General features: G+C 42.6%; 1 pseudogene; it reads right to left on the minus strand.

The window, feature by feature from the left end:
* LOC148510552 (uncharacterized) overlaps positions 1-17,046 on the minus strand; it is a 66,631-nt pseudogene extending 49,585 nt beyond the window's left edge.
* Positions 17,047-26,789: the final 9,743 nt, after the last annotated feature.

Here is a 26,789-nt window from a genome sequence, read left to right on the forward strand (position 1 = left end):
AATAGTATTAGGTTCAGTGTTACGGTTATCCATACTCACCTCGCCAATCGATATCCCCATGTTAAACACGTCAACATGCAAACATGCAACATGCTAAATGTCGACATAAGTTGACATATTAATGTCAACATTGAGGGTGTATGAAATCCTGGTGGCTGAAAACACTCATGCCGGAAGCCCGAACATACATAATTCTGACTGAGCAGGTAAGTGCCCTAACCCTACCATTCTCCCCCCTAACCCTAACCCTCCCCTAGGGGTGCCTAACTCTAAAACACCCGGGGTGGTGCCTAACCATAAGTCCCCCTCGGGGGTGCCTAAACCTAACCCTCCCCCTCGCACCCTAAACCTAACCCTCCCCAGGGGTGCCTAAACCTAACCTCCCTCCACTGGCTCCTAACCCCCCCTTCCCCTAGCCTAACCCTAACCCTCCCTGGGGGGCTGCCTAACCCTAAGTACTCCCTGGGGGTGCCTAAACCTAACCCCCCATGGCTAACTACTAAGTGTCCCCGCTTACCTTTGTTCAGGAAGCTGTCCTGTCGGGATTCCATCGTCGGGCTAAAGATAGTCGTCTGGATTTAGACGCCTGCCTTTAGACCCGTGTCGGGATATAGACAGCGGGATTCCGACGGACAGTTTCCCGTCCGTCGGTATATTGACTGTATCCCTGTGCCAGATATGTTCCAGAGAAAAATGCAGCCTTATACTCCGTAGGTATCGTAATTTTGAAATCAGGCAGCAGTAGATTAGTAGTTTAATACTTTTCATTATACAGCAAGTGGTAAGGCTAACAAACAAACAACTGGAAATGTGAGAAAATGACTCATCTAACTCACTAGGGCTGTATAATTCAGCCTCCCGGTAAGATAAAATGTCAGATTCAGGTGTTTCTAGACTGAGCGGTATATTTATCTTGCCTTGTCTGGGCACATCTGTGCTTCCTTATTCATGCAATATTAATAGTTATTGATTGTTTTTTTATTTATTATTTATTTATATCATTAGATGTAGCACAGAGTAATTCGGGAAGCGCATTTTATAGCAAATCCCTCTGCAGTGATGGGTATAAATTTGCAATGTGATAACGACGGCCTTTCCTCAGATGACTTGCAAATCAAAGTCGTAATCAGAGAGTAAAAGAACAGTTGTATATTTCACTGAGCAGAACCAATATCAGGCCACAGAGAGAAAAACATAGAAAAAAGAAAAATAAATATCTGAAGCTAGAGGGAATTAAGGGCAAGAGTTTTCATAGCGCCATTGTGTCAGTGTAAGCTCAATATTGCTTTTACCAATACCTAGAATTATAGTTAAAACAGTATCTGCAATAGAATGACAACAAACAGGGCAAATCTAGATCTGCTGGGCTTCCTGGATGTAAAAGATGTCAAATGCCCTTTCTGCTCTATCCCAAAACTGGCTCCATCTATATTTATGCCTGTTCTCAAAACCATGCAGTACTTCATAATACAGCATTAAAATGAGACCAAAACGAAACGAGAAACATACAACATGGAAGAAGTCACAAGACACTATGGGGTCTATTTACTAAGCTCCTACCACAGCTTAGTAAATAGACCCCTATGAGTGTAATTCAGGGGTATAGGCAATGTCGTAGTGCTCCTCCATAAGGCTGGTGCAATGTCCGATGTGCGACTGATGGTGAATCTTAGTACGCCGATGGGCGTCTTTGTACAAATCCTATCAGCTACCGGATTCGCATAATCGCGCAGTCACGCTGAGTAAAAACACAGTTGTGGCTGAATTAGCGTCCACCTTTGAATCAGGCCCTAGAGGTCACATAAAAACCACATAATGGCTGAGACTCAGTACAGAATCAGCTTTTGTCCCCCATGTGCATTGATTTGTAGATGTTGCAGGCAGATCTCTGCCCTTGCCCATAGGTTTGCAGAAGCAGAGGGAAGTATTTGTGGAGGTGCAGAAGCATGAGGGCTTTCAATGCAGAGTACAGACACATCTCCAGTGGCCTATTGTCGGAAGGAGTGCGCTCCTTAGCTGCTTCCTCCCAGTATTCAGTCAAGGTAGGCTGACTCGGCGGTCACTAGGACATGGCGGAGTCCATTAGACAGGTATGACCACTTCTGACCTGTGCTGCTGCATATGTGCATCATCTTTGCGCGTCTTTACACCCTGGTGTTCCGTGGGGATGGTAGGACCCAGGATACTCACAGCATACAGGGCCATACAGAGCCGCAATACGAAACAGGAAGTACCCTGTATCACCGCTGTTAGTGCATAGGGCACCAATGCTACCATCAGCCAGACTATTTACTGCACTCACACCCGGCGCACTACAACACCCACCAACACCCTAATCTCCAGGCTGCTGTTACTTACAAATTCTATATACTAGTGTTACACCTGACATCCCTTTTGCCAGGAATGATGATGTTTGTCCATGCAAGATGACGTTTAGCCTCTTTCTGAGTCCCGTTTTTTGGAGGGAACAATCCGAACTCGGCGTGCAAATTCAAACCTATCCGAGCCTGCACATTCCTGAAAAAAAGCTTTACACACATAGGGGAATATACAATTGCAGCCAAAATTTCGAAAAACTCTGCGATGTGGAATTTTCCCTATAGACGTAAAGTTTTTTCTATTCAATTGCCAGGTCGAAAATCAGTCACAGTAATTTCTATAGGAATCACCGCTGCTATTATCTAGCAGCCCCACAGCAGGTCTAAAAAAAATAAAAAAATCCATATTTTTAATTAAAACTGTCGGGGACCCCTTCAGGACCCCTTGGAAACCACCACCCCACACACACACAATGGCTATTTAGGCAATTAGAAATTTTCAATTAGCCTAATTGGTCCAATAATTACAAGTCTTTATTGGTTTTTAAAACCAATAATTGCCTCAAATTACCCCAAATTATTATTTTTGCACCCCCAAATCTAAAAAAAGCATTTATTTAAACAAAAATAATTGCTTTTTTTCCTTTACTTATTTAATTTTATATGGCCTAAAATTACCCCCAAAATAACTTTTTTGCTACTTTTTTTGCATTGTTCATTTTAATTGCTTGTAATAAAATAAAAAAAGTTTGCGTTTTATATTTTTTTTTGGCAAAATTCAGTCATTTAATGCATTTGAAAAAAAACATATTTTTCTTTGTGACACTGTTACCCAATATTTTTTAAACATTTTTTTTTAGGGTACAGGTTGTTTCCCATTTTTTACTTTAAATTTCCTGCAAGGTTTATCCTGAAAAAATGTTGTGACCGATTTTTGTCTGTTGAATACTAATATCGGGAGCGCGTATATCCCATGGGGAAAACCTCCCCTGCAGTTGGATATGCCCCTAAAATAAAAAGTGACACATGTATGATAACATTTCCATATTCTTATGATTAATCTAAGCAGTAAATTAGACTAAAACCAGGCAGTGTATTGATACAGTTTATTTAATAAAAATGGTGGATATAAAGTGGTAGAAGGAGGGACTGTGGCCCTGATTCAGAGCCGCTCGTTAGCGGCAGCATGCTCGTTCCGAGCGATGTTCGCACATCTGCGCATGCGTACGGTTTTTAGTACGCATGCGCGAACCAGTCAGTGCGGCCGAATATCGTTTGTACGCTATATAGCGAGTGCCTGCTATTTTTAGTGACAGAATGAGGCGTATGTGGGTGGTAACAGGGGAAGGTGCTTGAAAACAGGGGTGTGGAATTCGAACGCAGGTGTGCTTAAAGGTCAAAACGGGCGTTTTAAGGGAGTGCATAATTAATACAGCAGCGTCATTGACCATGTCACTTGTTTTTTTTTAACTCAGAACTGCTCGCAAAATAGCGGTTGAAAAAACCAACCACAAGAATAGCGAGTAGTTCATATGCTGTTTGATGTACTCGATTAATCTAATAAATAGCGGACATGACGTATGGTGCGAGCGGCCAGGGGGCGTTTTTATCAAATAAACGAGCGTATGTTTTGCTCGCTCGTTCAGACTTAGAGGTGTGAACAGACCGCAATGTGCGAACGGATCATTTGAATAGCCACCCCTTGTTTTTGAACGAACGACCGCAAATAGCGAACGGCTCTGAATGAGGGCCTTTGATCTGACAATTGCACTTTTTCCCAGTGCTCCTCTTCGAACCTAGCACCTTCTACTTAGCAAGAGCGGGGAGAAAGAGATCACATGAATTTGCTCTGGGCAGACCACGTACAGTTGGTGCACTGGTGTGAAACCAGAGTGTTTTTTGTCAGGTATCAAGCGTTTCTCTTGTAATTGTGTCCCACTGTCTTCTATCATAACAATATTAAGATGGGAAAAAGGGGGGAAGAGGAAAGTCGGTCCACTGCACTGGAGATTATTTAACAGGTAGATATGTAATATAGTTTGAATGGTTCCTAATTCAATTCACTGGACTAATTACATCCTTAGAGGGTGCACCCTTGGAGCAAACCATAGTTATATAGAAAGCAAAAGAGAAGAAAGTACTCCTATTCTAGGGCCACACCTCAGTAGTCTCATAAAATATATATTTAAAAAAATACAGGAATCATTAAACATTTGAGCTAGATAAATGTAATTCACCAAAATCCAAAATTCCATAGGAAAAAAACCACAAGAAACATATATAAAGAATTTGTACACACTGCAGAAGCAGTCTTTTACTTACTTCACTGTGCCATTACTTTGAGACTTTCATCCCTAGTTATATGTTCTGCAAGATTGGGGAAAGCAGATCCAAACATATGTAAGCACACAGGCTCTAAATGTCCTCTTTATAATTGTGTATTCTTTAGGAGGATACCCTGTGGCAGATCTACATTTTTGGGGCCCTGAAGCTTCAACTGTTACGGGTGCCCCTTTGCAACTATCAACAATAGGGCAACATCCAACAAGGTCCAAAGGGCCTTGATGCTATTGCAAAGACCTTGAGGCCCAAATGGCAGAGATGTAGATAGCCCCCAGAGAGTGAGAGACTGTAGGTAGGTGGGTAGATAGATAGATAGATAGCTGTAGAAACCCCCGAGAGAGAGAGAGAGAGAGAGACTGTAGATAGATCACATAAAAAACCAAAACTTACTCACGTTCTCTGTAGGAACCCAGCTATTGATCCTCCTGAGTGGGATCTCTGGAATCCCCCTGAGTCAGGTCTCTCCCCCATGCTGCGTGCTCCCGTCTCTGTGCTGCATGCCATCCCTCAGTCAGCTCAGTTTTCAGTTTGTGGTCAGCTCTTCAGGGCTGATGTCTGGCAGATGGGACAGCACAAATGGAAATGGGAGCATCTAGTGGCACCTGGCAGTACTGCACTCAGCAGTGACACTGACAGCAGCTCTCTATTCTGTGCCCACCCGGCTCCATAAGAACCATCCTCTGATCGGAACTGTAGACAGAGTGTCTGCTGGCCAGTATTGATCAAGGGGGGTTCTGGGTACTCTAAACCCCCCTACATGCACTACCATAGAGCATATTCTAAGGTCATTATTAAGTACTTCAGCCCATTGGCTTATGATTCTATCACTAAAATAACCTTATTTTAATTGCACACTTAAAAAACAAGTGCGATACAGCACATTCAAAAGACCGACAATCCTGATCCAGCATGCCGACGGGTGCTCTGTAACTACACTAACCTTCCCCCTTTCACCCCCTAACTCTCCCTTCCTGCACCCTTACCCTCCCCCCACACCCTAATTCTAATCCTCCCCATTAGTGCCTAAACCTAATCCTCCCCCCTTAGTGGTGCCTAAACCTAACCCTCCCCCCCTTAGTGCCTAATCCTAACCCCCCCTGGTGGTGCCTCACCCTAACTCCCCCCCCGTGGTGCCTAAACCTTACCCCCCCAGGGCCTAAAGCTAAGCCCCCCCTGTGGTGCCTAAACCTAACCCCCCCCCCCTGTGGCATACAACTATACCTACCCGCTGTAGTTCGGGGTCCTGGGCGCCAGGATTTAGACGCCGACATCTCATAATCCCATACCACGTCTGGATTCCAGCGTCGATCTTTAGTGGTACTTCGGGATATAGGCATCGGGATTTTGACGGCCGGATTCCAAACATTGGCAAATTAACTACATCCCTTAAAAAACTCAATTTTGATGAAAAGTTCACTCATTTAAAAAAAAAATTGCTTCAGGGCCGCTCACCACAGGGTAAGGGGCCCTGATGCTTAAGCTTCATTGGTTTCACAGTAGATCCACCTCTGAGGATATCTGGTGCCCTACTTAATAATCAATACATTTTCACAATACACTGAGGGACGCCTCAGAAATTTACCAGTATATACTACCAATTTATGGACAGAATTTTGGTCTTGATGCCTTTTTAAATTGTGTGTTTTTCACATTATTTTGTTTATCTTTTCTGTATATTTTCAACGATATTTGCCCTTGTGGTAAATACTAAATACTATCACATATCACCACTAATCACACTATATATTTTTTTCACTGTGAACAAAATCTTTATATATATATATTTCTTGTGCTTCTATTTCTATGGAATTTTGGATTTTAGTGAATTACTTCTATCTAGCTCACATGCTTATTGATTCCTCTATTTTTAAAATATAGACAGGTTGAGTCTCCCATATCCAAATATTCCAAAATACGGAATATTCCAAAATACAGAAGATTTTTTGCATGATTGAGATAGTGACACCTTTACTTTTTGATGGTTCAAGGAGCACAAACTTTGTTTAAGGCACAAATATATTAACACTAAAGTATAAGATTACCTTCAGGCTGTGTGTATGAGGTGTCTATGAAACATAAATTAATTTCATGTATGTACACAAACTTTGTTTGAGCCACAAAATTATTGAAAGTATTGTATAAAATGACCTGCAGGCTGTGTGTATAAGGTGTATATAACACATAAATGCATTCTGTGTGTATATTGGGGTCCCATTCCCAAGATATCTCATTATGATAAGCAAATTTTCCAAAATACGGAATATTCCGATATCCAAAATACCCCTGGCCCCAAGCATTTTGGATATGGGAGACTCTACCTGTAATTAAAAATGTTTTTTTTTATGAGACTACTGAAGTGTGCCCCTAGAATAGGAGTACTTTCTTCTCTCTCTTTTGCTCTCCATCATAACAAGCAAGTGACTATTGCAATCATTATTTTTCCACATTACCGACTGTCACCATAGGGTTAAAAATGGTAATTGGTGATTTCTGCATGACTAGCAGATATCCTGTGTGAGGCCCAGTGAAGAAATGATCACATCACTGTACACATACTTATAGCAATGCATACATCCTGACAATGGCCAAATATAAATGACTTTTAAGGTCAATCCAAAATATGTGGTAAAATCTCAGTTTTCAGAGGTTTACTGGATCGCCATTTGTATTATAGGTTTGCAGTAGATAGCAGAGATATTTGCTGCAGAACCGATGCACAGCTACAGTATGTGCCCATATGCAGCAAGCTCAAGAAGTATAACTTCCAGTGCTCAATAAGTAATGCCACCTATAGATGGCATTGCCTATATAAGCCTATGGGCTTCTTATCACAAAAACTCCCTGTCTATCGGCTTTCTGAAGAATCCCTCTACGGTACCTGTTTCTTATGCATGCACTGGCCAATGGCTGCCCCCTTCTGGACTTTACCTCTTAGCTACCGGTAGGAGGTGAGAGGGGCTTGCTGGGGGTCATGGCAGGGTTGCTAGGGGGTGGCACCTGGAGACCATGCCTCCGGGCGCTCTGTCAGGAGTTCCACCTTCTACACAAGCAGGCTTTCATCTGATTGGCCTGGATAACTAATGGCTAGATATGCCTAGCCATCTTCATATGTGGAGAAAATGACAGGTGCACCCTGCTTCATCCTAATTTCATCCATGACACACTAAGGGGTCTATTTATCTTATATACGAGGGTTGTTCAAAAAGTAATGCCTAAATGCTCATAACTCTGAAATAATACGCAACATTTATTTGAAACTTTGTCAGTTTGTACTTTAATATGTCTGCTAACTATATATGTAGTTTTGTTTAGGTAGTCCAAGACATACCATGGAATCCAAGATGAAACAAAGAGCCGTCATTGAATTTCTGGAAAAAGAAGGCTGCAGTGCTACAGAAATCCACAGAAGACTGAAAAAAGTGTATGGTGAGCGTACAATTGACTATAGCAATGTCAGAAGGTGGATGAAATGTTTTCAATTGGGAGAATCGTCCGTGTGCGATAAACCTCGTGGTGGCAGACCATCAACTGCAGTGACAGCAGAGAACCGACACAAAGTCGATGCCATGATTCAGAAAGACCATTATGTGACCATGAGAGATATCAGTGATGAACTGGAATGTATCCATGGCACTGTAGAAACACTAATCAATGATTTGGGATATTGTAAACTGTGTGCTAAATGGGTTCCAAAGCAATTAACCAGGGATCATAAGGCCCAGAGGGTGGAAGTGTGCAATGACCTTTTGACCAACTTTGAAGCCAACCCTGAGATGGTTTTGGAAAATGTCATTACAGGAGATGAGACCTGGGTATTCCTTTATGACACAGAAACAAAGGCCCAATCAAAGCAATGGAAACACCCAAGTTCACCTAGGCCAAAAAAGTTTAAATCACAGCGATACTTAAACAAAGTCATGGCCACATTCTTCTGGGATAGCCAAGGTGTTATTTTCATCGATTACTTGGAACAAAACCAATCAATCAACAGTGATCGATGCATTATTACACTTAAGAAGCTGAAAGAAGCCATCCGCAAAAAAAGGTCAACAATTCGACTGTCAAATGTCATCTTACACCACAACAATGTCAGACCTCACACTTCGATGGCAACATCTGCGGCGATTGCCAAAATGGGGTGGGCAATAATACCACATCCACCATACAGTCCTGATTTGTTCTGACTTTCATCTGTTTGGGCCTCTCAAATACTGTCTCCGTGGTCAACATTTTGAAGACATAAAGGTTGTTAAAAATGCCATATGTTCCTGGGTAAAACACCAACCACTGGAATTTTTCCAAAGTGGATTCACAGCTTGGGTTGAGAGGTGGAGAAAATGTTTGAGGGCAGATGGTGAATTTTTTGAGTAGAGTCATTCTGTTACTAAGACTTCATAGTATTTTACTGAAAATCTGTATCTATAATAAAATTTGAGTTGTGAGCATTTAGGCATTACTTTTTGAAGAATCCTCGTATTAAATTAATTTGTATGTTTGTTTGTCTGGTTATGCATTCGGACACCTCTGAACTGGTTGGGATGAAACCAACACAATGTGGTCCAGTTGGATCCTGGCTGGGTTTTAGGGGGGTTAGTGTACTGGTGGGACTTCCCGTTGGTGTACGCTGAACAGAACTTTGACCCGGGGAGCCTGTTTTGAGCCTTCCACTGGATGGATTTGGAAAACAAACTTCACAGAGTGGTAACATTGGATCCCAGAAGACACACTAGGGGGCTGAGGTCCTGGTCGGACCTCACATTGGTGTACGCTAGGTGGAACTTTGACCTGGGGACGCTGGGAAGAACTTTGTCGCAGGGAGCCTGTTCTGGGCCTTCCACTGGATGGATTTAAATGAAAACTTCACAGAGGTTTGGCAACTGGACTGAAATGTCTAATGGAGTGCTTATGGTACCGGTCGGACCTTGCGGCGGAATGCGCTGGAAAGAGATTTGACCCAGGAAGCCTGTTGTGGGCCTTCCACTGGATGGATTTAAATTACATCACATAATTTGGATGAAAACATTATCCCCTAATTGTGGGAGGCAAGGAGACAGTGGCAGCAGTCACCCTGGTCTCCCACTGCAGCCCAGCACACAGCAGCATACATAGAGGGGTGATATTGGATCCCAGAAGACATATTAGGGGGTTGAGGTCCTAGTTGGACCTCCCGTTGGTGTACGCTGGGCAGAACTTTGACCCATGAAGCCTGTTCTGAGCCTTCCACTGGATGGATTCGGACAAAAACTTCAGAGTGTAACCCTGGCTCTCCAGCCCTTCAGCTTAGAGCTGGTAGAAACCACTGGGACCCAGGTATACCAATCTACTGTTCGGATAAGTCTGGCCAGAAGGGGTCTTCATGGAAGAATTGTAGCCAAAAGCCATACCTTTAACGTGGAAACAAGTCCAAGCGACTCAACTATACACGAAAACATAGGAACTGGGGTGCAGAAAAATGGCAGCAGGTGCTCTGGACTGATGAGTCAAAATGTTAAATATTTGGCTGTAACAAAAGGCAGTTTGTTTGCCAAAGGGCTGGAGAGCGGTACAATGAGTGTCTGCAGGTAACAGTGAAGCATGGTGGAGGTTCCTTGCAAGTTTGGGGCTCCATTTCAGCAAGTGGAGTTGGGGATTTGGTCAGTATTAATGGTGTCCTCAATGCTGAGAAATACAGGCAGGTACTTATCCATCATGCAATACCATCAGGGAGGCATATGATTGCCTCCAAATATATTCTGCAGCAGGACAACAACCCCAAACATACAGCTAATGTCATTAAGAACTATCTTCAGTGTAAAGAAGAACAAGGAGTCCTGGGAGTGATGATATGGCCTCCACAAAGCCCTGATCTCAACATCATCGAGTCTGTCTGAGATTACAATTCGAGACAGAAAGATTTGAGCAAGCCTTCATCCACAGAAGATCTGTGCTTAGTTCTCCAAGATATTTGGAACAACTTCCCTGCTGAGTGTTTCAAAAACTGTGTGCAAGTGTACCTAGAAGAATTTAAGAATTGATGCTGTCTTGAAGGCAAAGGGTAGTCACACCAAATATTGATTTGATTTAGATTTCTCTTCTGTTCATTCACTTTGCATTTTGTTAATTGATAAATATAAACTATTAACACTTCTATTTTTGAAAGCATTCATACTTGGCAGCATTTTTTGGTATAGGGATATCTGCCGCAATCCCCATTTTTGATCGCAAAAGCATCCCCCAGAAATTTCTATAAGGATTCTAAAATTTAAGGGATTGGTCGCAAGTTTTATAAATTTGCCCCTAAAACCACAAAACACTAGCAAATTACTCCCATGCAGAACCCCAGTGGAGAAACTGCCTGCAAGTAGGATTTCCCCTTTTACAACCTTACCTTAATGGGTCAATTCAATTAGCTGCGAGTAAGACTAATACCACTTTCAGACAGAAAAATCCCAAAAACCCGGGTTTTTCCCGTATCGCTCAACCCGGGAAGTACCCGGGAATTTGCTCCTTACCCCCTTTCACACGGCACATAATTCCCGGGAAATTCCTGGGTAGACCCCTTTCACACAGAACCCAGATTATCCTTGCAATATACAGTGTGTCATAATAAATTGACTGCTTTTATGGCACACAGAGATGAGGTCATGAAAAGTGGGGGTGGCACCTGGAGACCATGCCTCCGGGCGCTCTGTCAGGAGTTCCACCTTCTACACAAGCAGGCTTTCATCTGATTGGCCTGGATAACTAATGGCTAGATATGCCTAGCCATCTTCATATGTGGAGAAAATGACAGGTGCACCCTGCTTCATCCTAATTTCATCCATGACACACTAAGGGGTCTATTTATCTTATATACGAGGGTTGTTCAAAAAGTAATGCCTAAATGCTCATAACTCTGAAATAATACGCAACATTTATTTGAAACTTTGTCAGTTTGTACTTTAATATGTCTGCTAACTATATATGTAGTTTTGTTTAGGTAGTCCAAGACATACCATGGAATCCAAGATGAAACAAAGAGCCGTCATTGAATTTCTGGAAAAAGAAGGCTGCAGTGCTACAGAAATCCACAGAAGACTGAAAAAAGTGTATGGTGAGCGTACAATTGACTATAGCAATGTCAGAAGGTGGATGAAATGTTTTCAATTGGGAGAATCGTCCGTGTGCGATAAACCTCGTGGTGGCAGACCATCAACTGCAGTGACAGCAGAGAACCGACACAAAGTCGATGCCATGATTCAGAAAGACCATTATGTGACCATGAGAGATATCAGTGATGAACTGGAATGTATCCATGGCACTGTAGAAACACTAATCAATGATTTGGGATATCGTAAACTGTGTGCTAAATGGGTTCCAAAGCAATTAACCAGGGATCATAAGGCCCAGAGGGTGGAAGTGTGCAATGACCTTTTGACCAACTTTGAAGCCAACCCTGAGATGGTTTTGGAAAATGTCATTACAGGAGATGAGACCTGGGTATTCCTTTATGACACAGAAACAAAGGCCCAATCAAAGCAATGGAAACACCCAAGTTCACCTAGGCCAAAAAAGTTTAAATCACAGCGATACTTAAACAAAGTCATGGCCACATTCTTCTGGGATAGCCAAGGTGTTATTTTCATCGATTACTTGGAACAAAACCAATCAATCAACAGTGATCGATGCATTATTACACTTAAGAAGCTGAAAGAAGCCATCCGCAAAAAAAGGTCAACAATTCGACTGTCAAATGTCATCTTACACCACAACAATGTCAGACCTCACACTTCGATGGCAACATCTGCGGCGATTGCCAAAATGGGGTGGGCAATAATACCACATCCACCATACAGTCCTGATTTGTTCTGACTTTCATCTGTTTGGGCCTCTCAAATACTGTCTCCGTGGTCAACATTTTGAAGACATAAAGGTTGTTAAAAATGCCATATGTTCCTGGGTCAAACACCAACCACTGGAATTTTTCCAAAGTGGATTCACAGCTTGGGTTGAGAGGTGGAGAAAATGTTTGAGGGCAGATGGTGAATTTTTTGAGTAGAGTCATTCTGTTACTAAGACTTCATAGTATTTTACTGAAAATCTGTATCTATAATAAAATTTGAGTTGTGAGCATTTAGGCATTACTTTTTGAAGAATCCTCGTATTAAATTAATTTGTATGTTTGTTTGTCCGGTTATGCATTCGGACACCTCTGAACTGGTTGGGATGAAACCAACACAATGTGGTCCAGTTGGATCCTGGCTGGGTTTTAGGGGGGTTAGTGTACTGGTGGGACTTCCCGTTGGTGTACGCTGAACAGAACTTTGACCCGGGGAGCCTGTTTTGAGCCTTCCACTGGATGGATTTGGAAAACAAACTTCACAGAGTGGTAACATTGGATCCCAGAAGACACACTAGGGGGCTGAGGTCCTGGTCGGACCTCACATTGGTGTACGCTAGGTGGAACTTTGACCTGGGGACGCTGGGAAGAACTTTGTCGCAGGGAGCCTGTTCTGGGCCTTCCACTGGATGGATTTAAATGAAAACTTCACAGAGGTTTGGCAACTGGACTGAAATGTCTAATGGAGTGCTTATGGTACCGGTCGGACCTTGCGGCGGAATGCGCTGGAAAGAGATTTGACCCAGGAAGCCTGTTGTGGGCCTTCCACTGGATGGATTTAAATTACATCACATAATTTGGATGAAAACATTATCCCCTAATTGTGGGAGGCAAGGAGACAGTGGCAGCAGTCACCCTGGTCTCCCACTGCAGCCCAGCACACAGCAGCATACATAGAGGGGTGATATTGGATCCCAGAAGACATATTAGGGGGTTGAGGTCCTAGTTGGACCTCCCGTTGGTGTACGCTGGGCAGAACTTTGACCCATGAAGCCTGTTCTGAGCCTTCCACTGGATGGATTCGGACAAAAACTTCAGAGTGGTAACCCTGGCTCTCCAGCCCTTCAGCTTAGAGCTGGTAGAAACCACTGGGACCCAGGTATACCAATCTACTGTTCGGATAAGTCTGGCCAGAAGGGGTCTTCATGGAAGAATTGTAGCCAAAAGCCATACCTTTAACGTGGAAACAAGTCCAAGCGACTCAACTATACACGAAAACATAGGAACTGGGGTGCAGAAAAATGGCAGCAGGTGCTCTGGACTGATGAGTCAAAATGTTAAATATTTGGCTGTAACAAAAGGCAGTTTGTTTGCCAAAGGGCTGGAGAGCGGTACAATGAGTGTCTGCAGGTAACAGTGAAGCATGGTGGAGGTTCCTTGCAAGTTTGGGGCTGCATTTCAGCAAGTGGAGTTGGGGATTTGGTCAGTATTAATGGTGTCCTCAATGCTGAGAAATACAGGCAGGTACTTATCCATCATGCAATACCATCAGGGAGGCATATGATTGCCTCCAAATATATTCTGCAGCAGGACAACAACCCCAAACATACAGCTAATGTCATTAAGAACTATCTTCAGTGTAAAGAAGAACAAGGAGTCCTGGGAGTGATGATATGGCCTCCACAAAGCCCTGATCTCAACATCATCGAGTCTGTCTGAGATTACAATTCGAGACAGAAAGATTTGAGCAAGCCTTCATCCATAGAAGATCTGTGCTTAGTTCTCCAAGATATTTGGAACAACTTCCCTGCTGAGTGTTTCAAAAACTGTGTGCAAGTGTACCTAGAAGAATTTAAGAATTGATGCTGTCTTGAAGGCAAAGGGTAGTCACACCAAATATTGATTTGATTTAGATTTCTCTTCTGTTCATTCACTTTGCATTTTGTTAATTGATAAATATAAACTATTAACACTTCTATTTTTGAAAGCATTCATACTTGGCAGCATTTTTTGGTATAGGGATATCTGCCGCAATCCCCATTTTTGATCGCAAAAGCATCCCCCAGAAATTTCTATAAGGATTCTAAAATTTAAGGGATTGGTCGCAAGTTTTATAAATTTGCCCCTAAAACCACAAAACACTAGCAAATTACTCCCATGCAGAACCCCAGTGGAGAAACTGCCTGCAAGTAGGATTTCCCCTTTTACAACCTTACCTTAATGGGTCAATTCAATTAGCTGCGAGTAAGACTAATACCACTTTCAGACAGAAAAATCCCAAAAACCCGGGTTTTTCCCGTATCGCTCAACCCGGGAAGTACCCGGGAATTTGCTCCTGACCCCCTTTCACACGGCACATAATTCCCGGGAAATTCCTGGGTAGACCCCTTTCACACAGAACCCAGATTATCCTTGCAATATACAGTGTGTCATAATAAATTGACTGCTTTTATGGCACACAGAGATGAGGTCATGAAAAGTGGGTGGTGTCTGCTCACTGCATACATACAATAACATAGTATAGACGACACAAGTCTTGTTTTGCAATCAAATTTTTTTTATTTTAAAGCCTCATGTTATGTACATGTTATGTCACATGTAACACCTGCTGTATTAAATTTTTTAAAGTGCCTCTTTTATTTTTTAACAAATATGCATTAGCCATTAACAACATGGCCTTAATGCATTAAACAATTTAAATATATATATATATATATATATATATATACACACATTAGAAAAATATGTTGTGCTGTCATGGAACTGAAAAATATAATAGGGGAGGCACCCCAACTATTAGAACTGTGTGTCAAGGCCAGCCTTAGAAACGACACATATACACTATACATTTGGTAATACAGCGGCCACACATGGCAGAAAGCTCACGACTGGCCTGTTAAGTGCAGTATGCAAATTTTTAAATACAAAAGAAATGGAGGTAATGTGTGTACATTCTAAATTATGTACACCCCTATATATACACACGTAGCTGACTTAAAGGGCACCCACACATTGCCCTAAGCTCTTGCCAGGCCTGTTAACGGCAGGATAAACAATATTGTCAAAAACAACAAGCTTCAACAAAAAAGAAATATAAAGTAGACAGCAAACATGTAAAACATCATATAAGTCTGCAGCTGTCTGTAGGCAGTGCTGATAATAGTGCTAAGTGGAGTGTTATGATGAGTGCCATCTGAATAATTATGCCCTCTGCCATCCTGTGTATTAATCCCCGTGCCATCTGCATAAGTATGCACAGTGCCATATTGATTAGTATTTCCTGTGCCGTCAGGACTATTATGCACAGTGACATGTGGAGTGCTAGGCACTGTGCCCTCTGGACTGGTATTGGCATGTGGACTGCTCTGTACAGTGACATGTGGATTACTATTCCCTGTGCCATCTGGATAACTATGCACTGTGCCATGTGGAGTAGCATGAGGTGGATTGGAGGGGTTACTTTGCAGAAATGGTAGCCCTCTGCTATGCTGTTGGTAATTTCTAATAGGACCCTCAGAGTACTGAGGAGGATACATTACATAAGGTTGTGGAGTGTGTAACCTAGACACTAGACCGTTAACGAAGGATATCTGTGCCTCTCTGTTTTCACGTGAAATTCATTTGTGTAGACCAACGAGCTGACTGACAAATTAATTTTGTAACTCTCTTTCATTGTCAAAGAAGTGCTGGAATCGGGCATCCTCCTGTGCCTGGAATTCAGCATCAGAATCTCGCAGCTGATTTACCAGGATTCTGGTCATTGTGCGCGTTGCTAGCTCCATCTTGGAAGTTTTTTTCTTCGGCTCTGGTACTTCAAAGACTAGGAATAGAAGAAAAGAAAAAATACATTTACAAATGAATTCAAAGCCGTAATGTAAACATATATGTGCTTGCGGCCTACTGCACACTAGCTTCACATTGCAACAGATACATTAAGTTTAGATTTCAGCATAGTAAAATCAGCATAGTCATACTATAATGACAAGTCAATACAGGACAATGTTAACATTCCCAAAAATAGTGGGTGCATACTAACTTACTGTTCCTGCGCAATGTCGGAGTCTCAGTCTGTGCAGGAGTTGGCGTCCCACTCGTACTGCTTCCACTCGCCTCAACCACACCCTCAAGTGTATTGGTGTCTGGGACCCCCGTGGCAGCTATCGGATCTGTGTCACTTATCTCTGTGATGTCATCAAAGAGTATTGGTGGTGTCATTGGGCAGGATTGGCTGTTCTCCGGGGTAACACTTCGTGAAGATGCTCAACTAGACGATGATATGGCAATGGGATTAACCAGTGCAGAATTGCCAAAGACTTCATTACACTGATCGTAGTAAACCCATTCCATTCTGGCAGCACCACTTTAATGCCTGTTATGGTCGTGAACCTTGTTGTAGTAGTTGCGTAGAGCTTTCAGTTTGTTCACTACCTGCTGCTGGGTCCGCACAATGCCCCTTGAGGTGAGGACCTTAGCTATGTTTGTGTAGTCTATCACATCCTTCACTGTGCCACTGATCTGTTTGTGGATCTCCTCCTCCTCTCTGACTACCAGCAGCTCACGGATCTCCTCATCCTTCCAGTGCGCCATGATTCTCTCTCTCTCCTTTTCTGCAGCACAATTATGACATCAGACGCTCAGCCAATCAGGGAGACCCAGCCGCACAGCCAATCAGCCTGTGCACCGCCATCTCAGCCAATAAGCGCTGTTTACTATGCCCCTAGTTGAAAAACCCGGGTCGGCACCTTTCAGACAGCCGCCAACCCGTGTAAGACCCAGGAAAAACCCTGGTAAATACCTTGGTCAAAGTACCGGGAATCTGGTCCCGTGTTGACCCTTTCAGACAGAAAAAAAATCCGGGTCGACTCAGCAAGCGCCGGAAAATTACCGGGTTCTTTTCTCTGTCTGAAAGGGGTATAACAAAACAAACCCCGTGGGCGAGTTCTTAAACAGTTATTCCACTACAAAATCACTGATAAACATATTTGTTAAAAATAATTCATGTGTTTTAGCTCACACCGCCCAAGCAGGTGAAAAGTTTTTCAAAGTTGTCCTTTCGATCTTAAAATGTCAGGATATTTTGTTGAATGCTCGGTAAACTCCTTCTGAGTATTAAAAATTGATTTTTTTTTTTAATAAAATGAAGGACTTCTAAAAACAGTCACAATACCTTAGTTTAAAGCTGTTTTTTGTGTATTTTCATGTAGGACAGGCATGGAAGTGATGAGCTGAGCTTTTGTTATATTGTGGTAAAGACATAGAGTAATTTTTTTCCCTCAAATATAAACCTTTGCATTATTCAATACAAATAAAAAGAGCTGAACACGTTCCATTTCTTTGCCTGTGTCATCAATTTTTTTTTAATAGAAATAATTGGAAAAAGGGTGTTTTCACACCCTTTTCACATTATTTTTGTTTCACTTAATGTAACAAAGTGTTTTTGGAGCAGTTTTTGTAAAAACTACTCCAAGCTCTTTATTTTGCTTATGTGTAGTAAGCAAATCACATTTCCCATACTTGTAATGGGAAATGTGATCTGCTTAGATTTACTAGAAATTAATTGTAACAAATACCGGGGAAAGTTCTGTGATAAAAAGGCCATCTAGCAGGCAGAGTAGAGTCGGTAGCTGGCCCCTGTAATCAGCTTTGTGCATCCAAAAAGACACACACACAAAAAAAAATATAGTAAAAAGAAAAACCCAACACTAACCTGCATCAATATAGCTGGGGATTGGTTCTCCGGTGAGCTCCTCTGGGACTCCGGTCAGCTGGTCTCCGGGCTCCTGCACTGTGCCCCCGGTCAGCTGCTCTATGCCGGCATCTCAGTGTACAGTATGGAGCAGCTGACCAAGGTCACAGTGCAGGAACCCGGAGACCAGCTGGCCGGGGTCTCAGAGGACCACACCGGAGCACCAATCACCGGGCAGGTAAGTGTAAGCTGAGCTGGGGATATTGCACGGGGGAATCATGTGGGGGGTAGCTGGCGGCGTATGCTGGTCACACTGTCGGTGTTTCTTGCAAAACTTACTCTGAAAAGTGTGCAGAGAGGATTCACAGGGGCAGAACTTTCTCGCAAGCTCTGTCCTGAATGTAATATTTGATACAAACTTGTGATGTATTCAAATATCACAATGCAAATTTAGGCAATATTATCACAACCCATCCACATCTTTGATGCGGATTGAGATAAATAGAGCCCTATGTGCTGCATTTGAGGTGATTAAATAGGTTCTTTTTCAATTACTTATTTGATTGGCTGGGTAGCTGACACTGTACTATAGGCAGTGGCAAAAGCAGATTTTCTAGAGGGGGGTTTCCAAATGCTTTATTTTAGAGTGAGTGTGGCCCGTCCATAAAGAGGGCATAATTAGCACCTAACTAGCTTTAATATGCATCATACAGAGTGTAATATGTGTCATAATTCCAGCATATACAGGACCAGCGATCACAGTAAGCCATTAGATGCGGCAGTAGGCCCATCCTGCCTGAGCTGAATGTTATTTTATTTTTTGATGTGGGCACCATTCCAGAGCATTGGAGCAAGTCCAGGAGTCTGGGGGAGCAGCAGAAGAATCTAGCACTGCCCTGGCAGTGGCAAACGCAGGATTTCCAGAGGGGGGTTTCCAAATGCTTAATGTTAGAGCGAGTGTGGCCTGTCATTGAAGAGGGCAGAATTGGTACTTAATGAGCTTTAATAAGTGTCATACAAAGTGTATTGTGTGCAATAATTCCAGCATATACAGGACCAGTGTTCACAGTAACCCATTATATGTGTCATACATAGTGTATTGTGTGTCATAATTCCAGCATATACGGGACCAGTGATCACAGTAACCCATTATATGTGTCATACATAGTGTATTGTGTGTCATAATTCCAGCATTTACCAGACCAGCGATCCCAGGAAGCCATTATATGCGGCAGTAGGGTCATCCTGCCTGAGCTGAATGTATTTATTTTAGATGTGGGCCATTCCAGACTATTGGAGCAAGTCCGGGAGCCTGGAGGAGCAGCAGAGAAACCTAGCACTGCTCAGGACATATATGTATATATTGGGCTCTATAGCAGTGCATCTCTAACAGTGCATGTTTTCCAGATCTCCTATTTGGTGTACAGGTTATTTATTACTGGCTGATACACGTTAAAAGATCCACAGGTGGTGCTAATTATTTCATTTGTGATACTGAGAAGAACATGCAGCGATAGTAACATTCTATTATATTACTATTTCTATTGCGGTCATGGTGTGGTCTGGGGAGGGGGGTTTCCAGGCAGATGGAAACCCCCCCTGCGTTTGCCTATGCCTGGACATATATGTATATATTGGTCTCTACAAGTGCACCCCTAACAGTGCATGTTTTCCAGATCTCCAGGTTGGTGCACAGGTGTATTTATTACTGGCTGACACATGTTAACAGATCCACAGGTGGTACTAATTATTTCATTTGTGATACTGAGAACATGCAGCACTAGTAAAATTCTATTATATTACTATTTCTATTGTGGTCATGGTGTTGGCTGGGGTGGGGGGTTTCCAGGCAACCAGAAACACTAAAATAATGTGAAATACTGAAAAAATTTGAATAAGGGTGTATTTTTACACATTATTTTAGTTTCACTTAATGTATTAAAGGGTTTTTGGAGCAGTTTTTATAAAAAAAACTACTCCAAGCTCTTTAATTAACTTATTTTTAATTTTTTAGTAAACAAATCACATTTCCAGTTCTTGAAATGGGAAATGTCATCTGCTCAGATTTACTAAAAAATAATTGTAAAAATACCAGGGAAAGCCCTGTGATAATAATGCCATCTTCAGATTGGGGCTTTCCCCCATTTCCCCGACTCCTGCCCTGCTCTAACAGGCAGAGCAGAGCCAGGAGCCTGCCCCTGTGATCAGCTTTGTGTGTCTAAAAAGACCACAAGCCAATCACTTATGCTGGGCACACACTATACAATTATCTGTCAGATATCTGTCCAATCTGGCTGGTTGGAATGAAAACCTGGTAAGTATGGGAGCAAATGACAATTGATTATATGGTTTTAAACACTGGAAAACCACCATCGATGGTAAAAGCATTCGACATGGGCCATAAAGCATCGATGGTCGATGGCCATCCCTATGCAGCCCTGCACCTCCTAGGGCAAAACCCGTAGGATACTTCTCTGAATCCTAGTAGGATCCTTCTCTGAAAGGATCTGCGTTATAGCAGCCCATACTATAGGCTAACACTTTGTATTTTGGAGCTTGAAAAATCCGACTGCATAGCAGCCCCCATAGAAAACTATGGGAGTTGCATTGCGGTCAGAAATGGAAGAACTATGGCAAATATAATAATTAACTGCTGCGGTCACTCCTTCTTAAAACAAGGGGATCCTTAATACAGTATTTGCCAAGTACCAAATATTTTTTAATAAGTCTACAGATAACTGTTAATAATTGAGTTGATATATTCAGTCGCATATAAACTCTGGGTCTGTTACATAGAACATGTGGAAACTACTGTTTTCACATATAAGGGACCTGTTCACCTTGATGATAGGCCCCAAGCACTTTACATCAACAGCTTACAAATCAAACCCTTTAGTGATGCCATTTATTTCATTATTCACTGCTCATAATAAAATAAAAATAATCTCTCTGGCATAAGATTTTGTCACATGCGGAAAACTCGAACCACAATACATGACATACGCATTTCCATATTATGCGTCCGCACCAAAAATGTATACGCTGATCGCCATACAAAGGTTTTTGTGCATTGCTGACTTGTGTTAAAGGTGGTGGTTAGCATAGGATGAATACAGTAATGGCGTTTTCATAATTATTTGTGGATGCATCCACAGCCAAATGGTGTAACAAGTCACAATGATGATGACTATTAGCCAGGGCCGGATCCAGGAGTCGGAGCACCCTGTGCCACCTCTCCTTGTGCGCCCTAACATCGCGCCTCCAAACAACATCAGGCTGGGGGAGAGCCTCACTAGCTGGGCTTCCCCCAGCCCTTTCCCGTCACTGAATGGATGCCGCGCACATGCGTGCAGCAGCATCCATTCAGACTTCGGCTGCGGCGGTGGGGGTCCCCAACCTCCCGATTTGACCACCTGCGGGGCACTTCGGCCCACGGGTGGAACAACGGGACAGTAATGTCCCGCTGAAATTGGGAGGTTGGGGAGGGGTGTGCACTCTATGGGTGGCGCCCCTGTTCGACCGCACTGGTCGAACACCTCTAGAGCCGGCCCTGCTATTAGCGGCACTATCTCGCACCTTCTGAAAGTCTGACTGTGTATTGGCTGCTCCGGCTGAAAGTACTTAAAGCAGCAGCAAAAGCATCATGATGGTATAGCCATGACTGTTTTATCGCATTGCTGAATTGACTTTTGTATTTGAAATACAGCAGGAAAGAATATTTTCGTTTGATTTTGAAAGGGTTAAATAATAGAGGTGTTTGTATATAACATAAATATAACTTTAATTGTGACTTTCACATATAATAACTGTCAAGACAATATTCTCTCTTGTGCATATGTATATATATATATACATATATATATATATATATATATATATATATATATATATCCAAAAGAAGTCCTGTACGTAACAAGAACAGAGGGCACTCACCAATAGCCAGTAATTTATTTTATTCCATATCTCACATGGGTGAATAGCTTTAATCGACGTTTCGATCCCGGAGGACCTTTGTCAAGATAATCATCACTTGTACTTAGTAGCCGGTAGTATCACCAACACACGTGTATCACCCGTGACATCATAACATGTATTAAACACACAGGCCCCAATTTATACCATACCTGTTACTGCAGCGCGCCTAGTCACACGTGCAACACATCACGGAAGTGACAAACACTTCCTATCATGTGGCACAGACATCTCGCTGCGTCACAACCCGTTGCTATGCAAACAAAGAATGCTAATCATGGACGCTATACGGACACATAACAATAGTACACTGAATGCCGGCGCATTGCTAAGCACCAGAGAAGCCACTGATCTAGCTCACAGGGCTTATATAAAGCCAACGTGACCAATCTATAAAGTGACAGCCAAATAAATAAGCGTTAAGTATAGCGTCACTGATAAGCATGCCATGGTAGTGTACACAGTATTATATACCTAACATCACGGCGCGTTGCTATGCAACCCCGGGATACCAATCTCAGACATGTGACGAGCACATGTCCACTTAATCAGCATGCCCAATGCGCTATGTCCAGGCGCGTTGCTAAGCACCAGAGAGACAACTCATCTAGCACACAGGATTTATGCAAAGCTGACACCACCAATAAACATAGCAACGACCAAATAAGCAAACATCAAACATTAAACATGGTGCCACTAATATGCATAATGGGGTGGTTTGCACAATGTTATACATTATGTCTTATAAACTCCAACTATATTAATCGCAAACAATGGCACACATAATCATAATCATAGCTAGTATAAGAGACATGATATAAATAAGGGCCCGTGATACATAATAAAATACCAATACAAATATAGAAATACATATTAAAAAAGCTACAGTCCACTGTCAGTATAAAGAACTTTATGAACTATCTCAAAAACATAGTCAATGGATTGGACTCATTTAATCCACGCGGGGTTAGAGTCCCAAGTCGAAAAATCCACCGACTTTCTAATTTACGCAATCTGAGTACCCGATCTCCTCCGCTTATGAGGGGTGGTACCCAGTCAATTAGTCTACACCTCAGGGTGGCTACCTGATGGTTCAACTGCCAAAAATGTAAGGCAACTGGTTTGTCCGATACTCCTGAGGTTAGGGCTTGATGGATGGATAGTCGATGATTAGCCATCCTCTCTCTGAAGCAACGTGTGGTCATGCCTACGTATCCCAACCCACACGCACATGTGAGTAGATATATGACATGATCCATAGTACACGTTAGTTTATACCTAATCTTTATCTGACGCCCACATCAGAGGATGTGGAAAAGAGGGACCCATCTGCATAGTGTTGCAGGTGACACAATCCGTACACCTATAGCATCCAGGTTTCTGGCTATGGAGCCAGGTAGGCATATGTTCTAGTGTAGGTCTCAGCATAGTCCTCAATAACATATCTTTGAGGTTGGGTCCTCTTTTATAAGACATCATAGGTGCTTGCACACCAACAGCTTCCAGCTTTTTATCTGATGAAACGATGGGCCAATGTTTTCTTGACCAAAGGTGTCTTATTGTCATATGTACTGACATATACCATCCGATCAGGTTTATCCACAAAATTTCCTCGTAATCCCGTTAAGGCATGACGGGCTTTGGATTTGGTGAGGCACCTCTGTATCACATCTTTTTTATAGCCCCGTTCAACAAATGTCATCGTCATCTCGGTCAATTGTTCTTCCATTCTCACGTTATCTGTGTTATTGCGAAGGACCCGAAGATATTGTGAAATTGGTAGACTTTATAGTAAATTAGTTGGATGAAAGCTTGTAGTGTGTAAGATAGTGTTCCTATCAGTGGCTTTTGTGTACAAGGTAGTTCCCAGCCGATTTCCATCTTTATAAATTGAAAGATCTAAAAAATTGACCTTCACACCATCAATTTGATAGGTAAATCTCACTGGGTTATCCAAACTGTTCAAGTGGGTCATCATATGAATAAAACTCTCTTGAGTGTCACTCCAAATTAAAAATATATCATCTATGAATCTCTTGAAGAAGAGTATCCTGTCCTGGAACCGTGGGAATATCTCAGTAGATTCATACTCCGCCATGTAGATGTTCACATAGGCCGGAGCGAGATTAGAACCCATCGCTGTTCCAGAATGTTGCAAGTAATAATCCCTCCCATACATGAAGGAATTATTACTCAAAATCAATAGCACCAACTCCAATACAAATTCAATCGGTGGATGATTGAATCCCTCATCACCCCTCCAACTCCTGGTTAGTGAGGTGCGAAAGGCATCAAGACCTCCTTTGTGTGGAATTATAGTGTACAGTGAACATACATCCATTGTCACCAAATACACATGCGGTGGAATATTACCAATCGCTTTTAATTTCACCAAAAAATCACTTGTATCTCTAATGTAGCTCATGTTATTAACCACAATGGGTTGTAACAATGAGTCTACATAGACTGCTAATGGTTGTAGTGTAGAAACCCTAGCAGAGATTATTGGCCTACTTGGTGGGTGCACTGGATCTTTGTGCACTTTAGGCAATGTGTAAATAATCGGATTAAAAAAGCCGTCGTCTTTTGATCCCCAATCCACTAATCTGAGTCTCCGTACATTTATGAGATTGACTGAACAAGATGTTACTAATAATCGGGGCCCTCGTATATTTGATAATTTGACCAAAGATGAAAGGTTGGCCCTACAGTCCCTACGTAATAATGCTGATCTTGTGTTTAGACCGACTGACAAGTTCTGCTTTAGCAATGCTATACAGTGTGTGGGTATATTTGATATATATATATATATATATACACACTGTATATATTGTAACATAAGTACTGGAGAAGTGTGGAATGGCTTCTATATCTGTCCCAGATTCCTGTCCTATGTGTTTTAAAACCCCCAGGAGAAGTCTGTTGGACAAAGCAGACTAGAAATGTTGGCTTTTGTGAAAAGCCGGAATGGGTCCTGGGGGTGTGGATGTGAGTAGAGGGACGGCTCCATCCACAGGCCACTACGGGTGTTGGGCCTTTCAGCCTGGTAGCAGGTCATTAGGGCTTACACCTGGAAATGGCTGTGATAAGCTAGGTTTACTTGTGGCTGAGTGTCTCATACCTGGGAGAGCAGGCCCGCAGGTTAGCTTGCTCTGAGACACTGTTGGCTACAAACCAGAAGGTACTGTGATTGTGAACTTATTTTAGTGTTCGGTTAGTGAGGGAACTTACTGTCTAGTTAGAGCCAAGATGGGCTAGGATTTATTTTATGTTTGTTTATTTGGTTATTGATGTTGCACAATAAAAACTGGTGCCGGCCAGCTTGCTCGAAAATCCACGACTGGAGTGCTATTTCCTGGCTGCTGTGTGTAAGGAGGTGTCCATCTACCCCAGGAGAGAGACCCCCTACCCCGATCATATCACAAGATATATATATATATCAGGCACATTTTTAAGTTGATAATTTAGTATGACACGCAAATGATTTTTGAAATGTCCAAATGGCCCTTGGCATAGAAAAGGTTCCCCACCCCTGGTGTAAATGGATCCACCTGGGTACAGGGACCCGGGGATCCAACTCAGGTACTTTGCAGGTCGTTCCCGTGGCACCCTGCAGTGTAAATGGCGTTATCTTGGTCACAATGATCCAGATCATGCTGCATACCTACCGATTGGCCGGCTTCAGTGGGGCTTGGAGATGACATAATCTCCAAGCGTCCACTGCAACACCGGAAGAGACAAGTCACTGTAGACCCGGCTCCGCTGTGAGCGGCGCCGACTCGGGAATATCCTGGGTCGGCGCCGCAGTATGAAAGGGGTAATTTCCAGGTCTGACCCGGATTGGAACCCTGTTCCAACCCCTGGGTCAGACCCGGAACATTGGTATAAAAGTGGTATTAGTGTGTGTGGGTTTAATGAGTGCTGGTAGGGTAAGTGTGTGTGTAGTTGGGGGTAACTGACACATATGTGTCACAGATGTGTGACAAATATATTGTGGCATGGATGTGTGGCATAATGTATTGGGGGCACAGCTGTATGCCATACAAAGAAATTTGGGGCACGTCTGGCATATGTACTAGGGGCATTGTTTGGCATAATTCAGGGCTATGTGGCATATAATAACTTTGGTGCACAGCTATGTGGCATATTATGTATTGGGGGCACAAATGTGTGGCATGTTATGTATTGAAGGCATTGATGTGTAGCATAATTATGAACTGGGGATAAAACTGTGTGGCATATAATGAATTGTAGAACATAACATTATGAATTGGGGGCAGTGTTATGAGGCACAATATGATTTTGGGTCTCTGCTGGCATATTATAAATTAGCTTCACTAATATGTGGCATAGTACAAATTGGAATAGCAGGGGTGGTGGGTGAAAAGTTGCCTAGGGCGCCCAGAAACATTGCACCGGCCCTGGTCTTGGTAGCTCTGCACTTGATATACTGTATGTCTTTCCTTTCACAAACACTGTAATAATGTTTTTGAGCTGGATGCATCAATGTACACACATCACTTTGCCTTCTTTTGTGTGCGCCTTTCCCATTGCATGTTCGGAGCACAAATGTGTCCCCTAGAGTTATACAGACTATAAACCGAATAGCCTAATAACTGGTCTGAATGTAAACCATGCTGCCCTCATAGACGTGCCCTTTTGTGATCAAACT

The sequence above is a fragment of the Taudactylus pleione genome, unplaced genomic scaffold (assembly GCF_031769625.1).
Source record: "Taudactylus pleione unplaced genomic scaffold, aTauple2 ptg000316l, whole genome shotgun sequence".
Taxonomy (NCBI): Eukaryota; Metazoa; Chordata; class Amphibia; order Anura; family Myobatrachidae; genus Taudactylus; species Taudactylus pleione.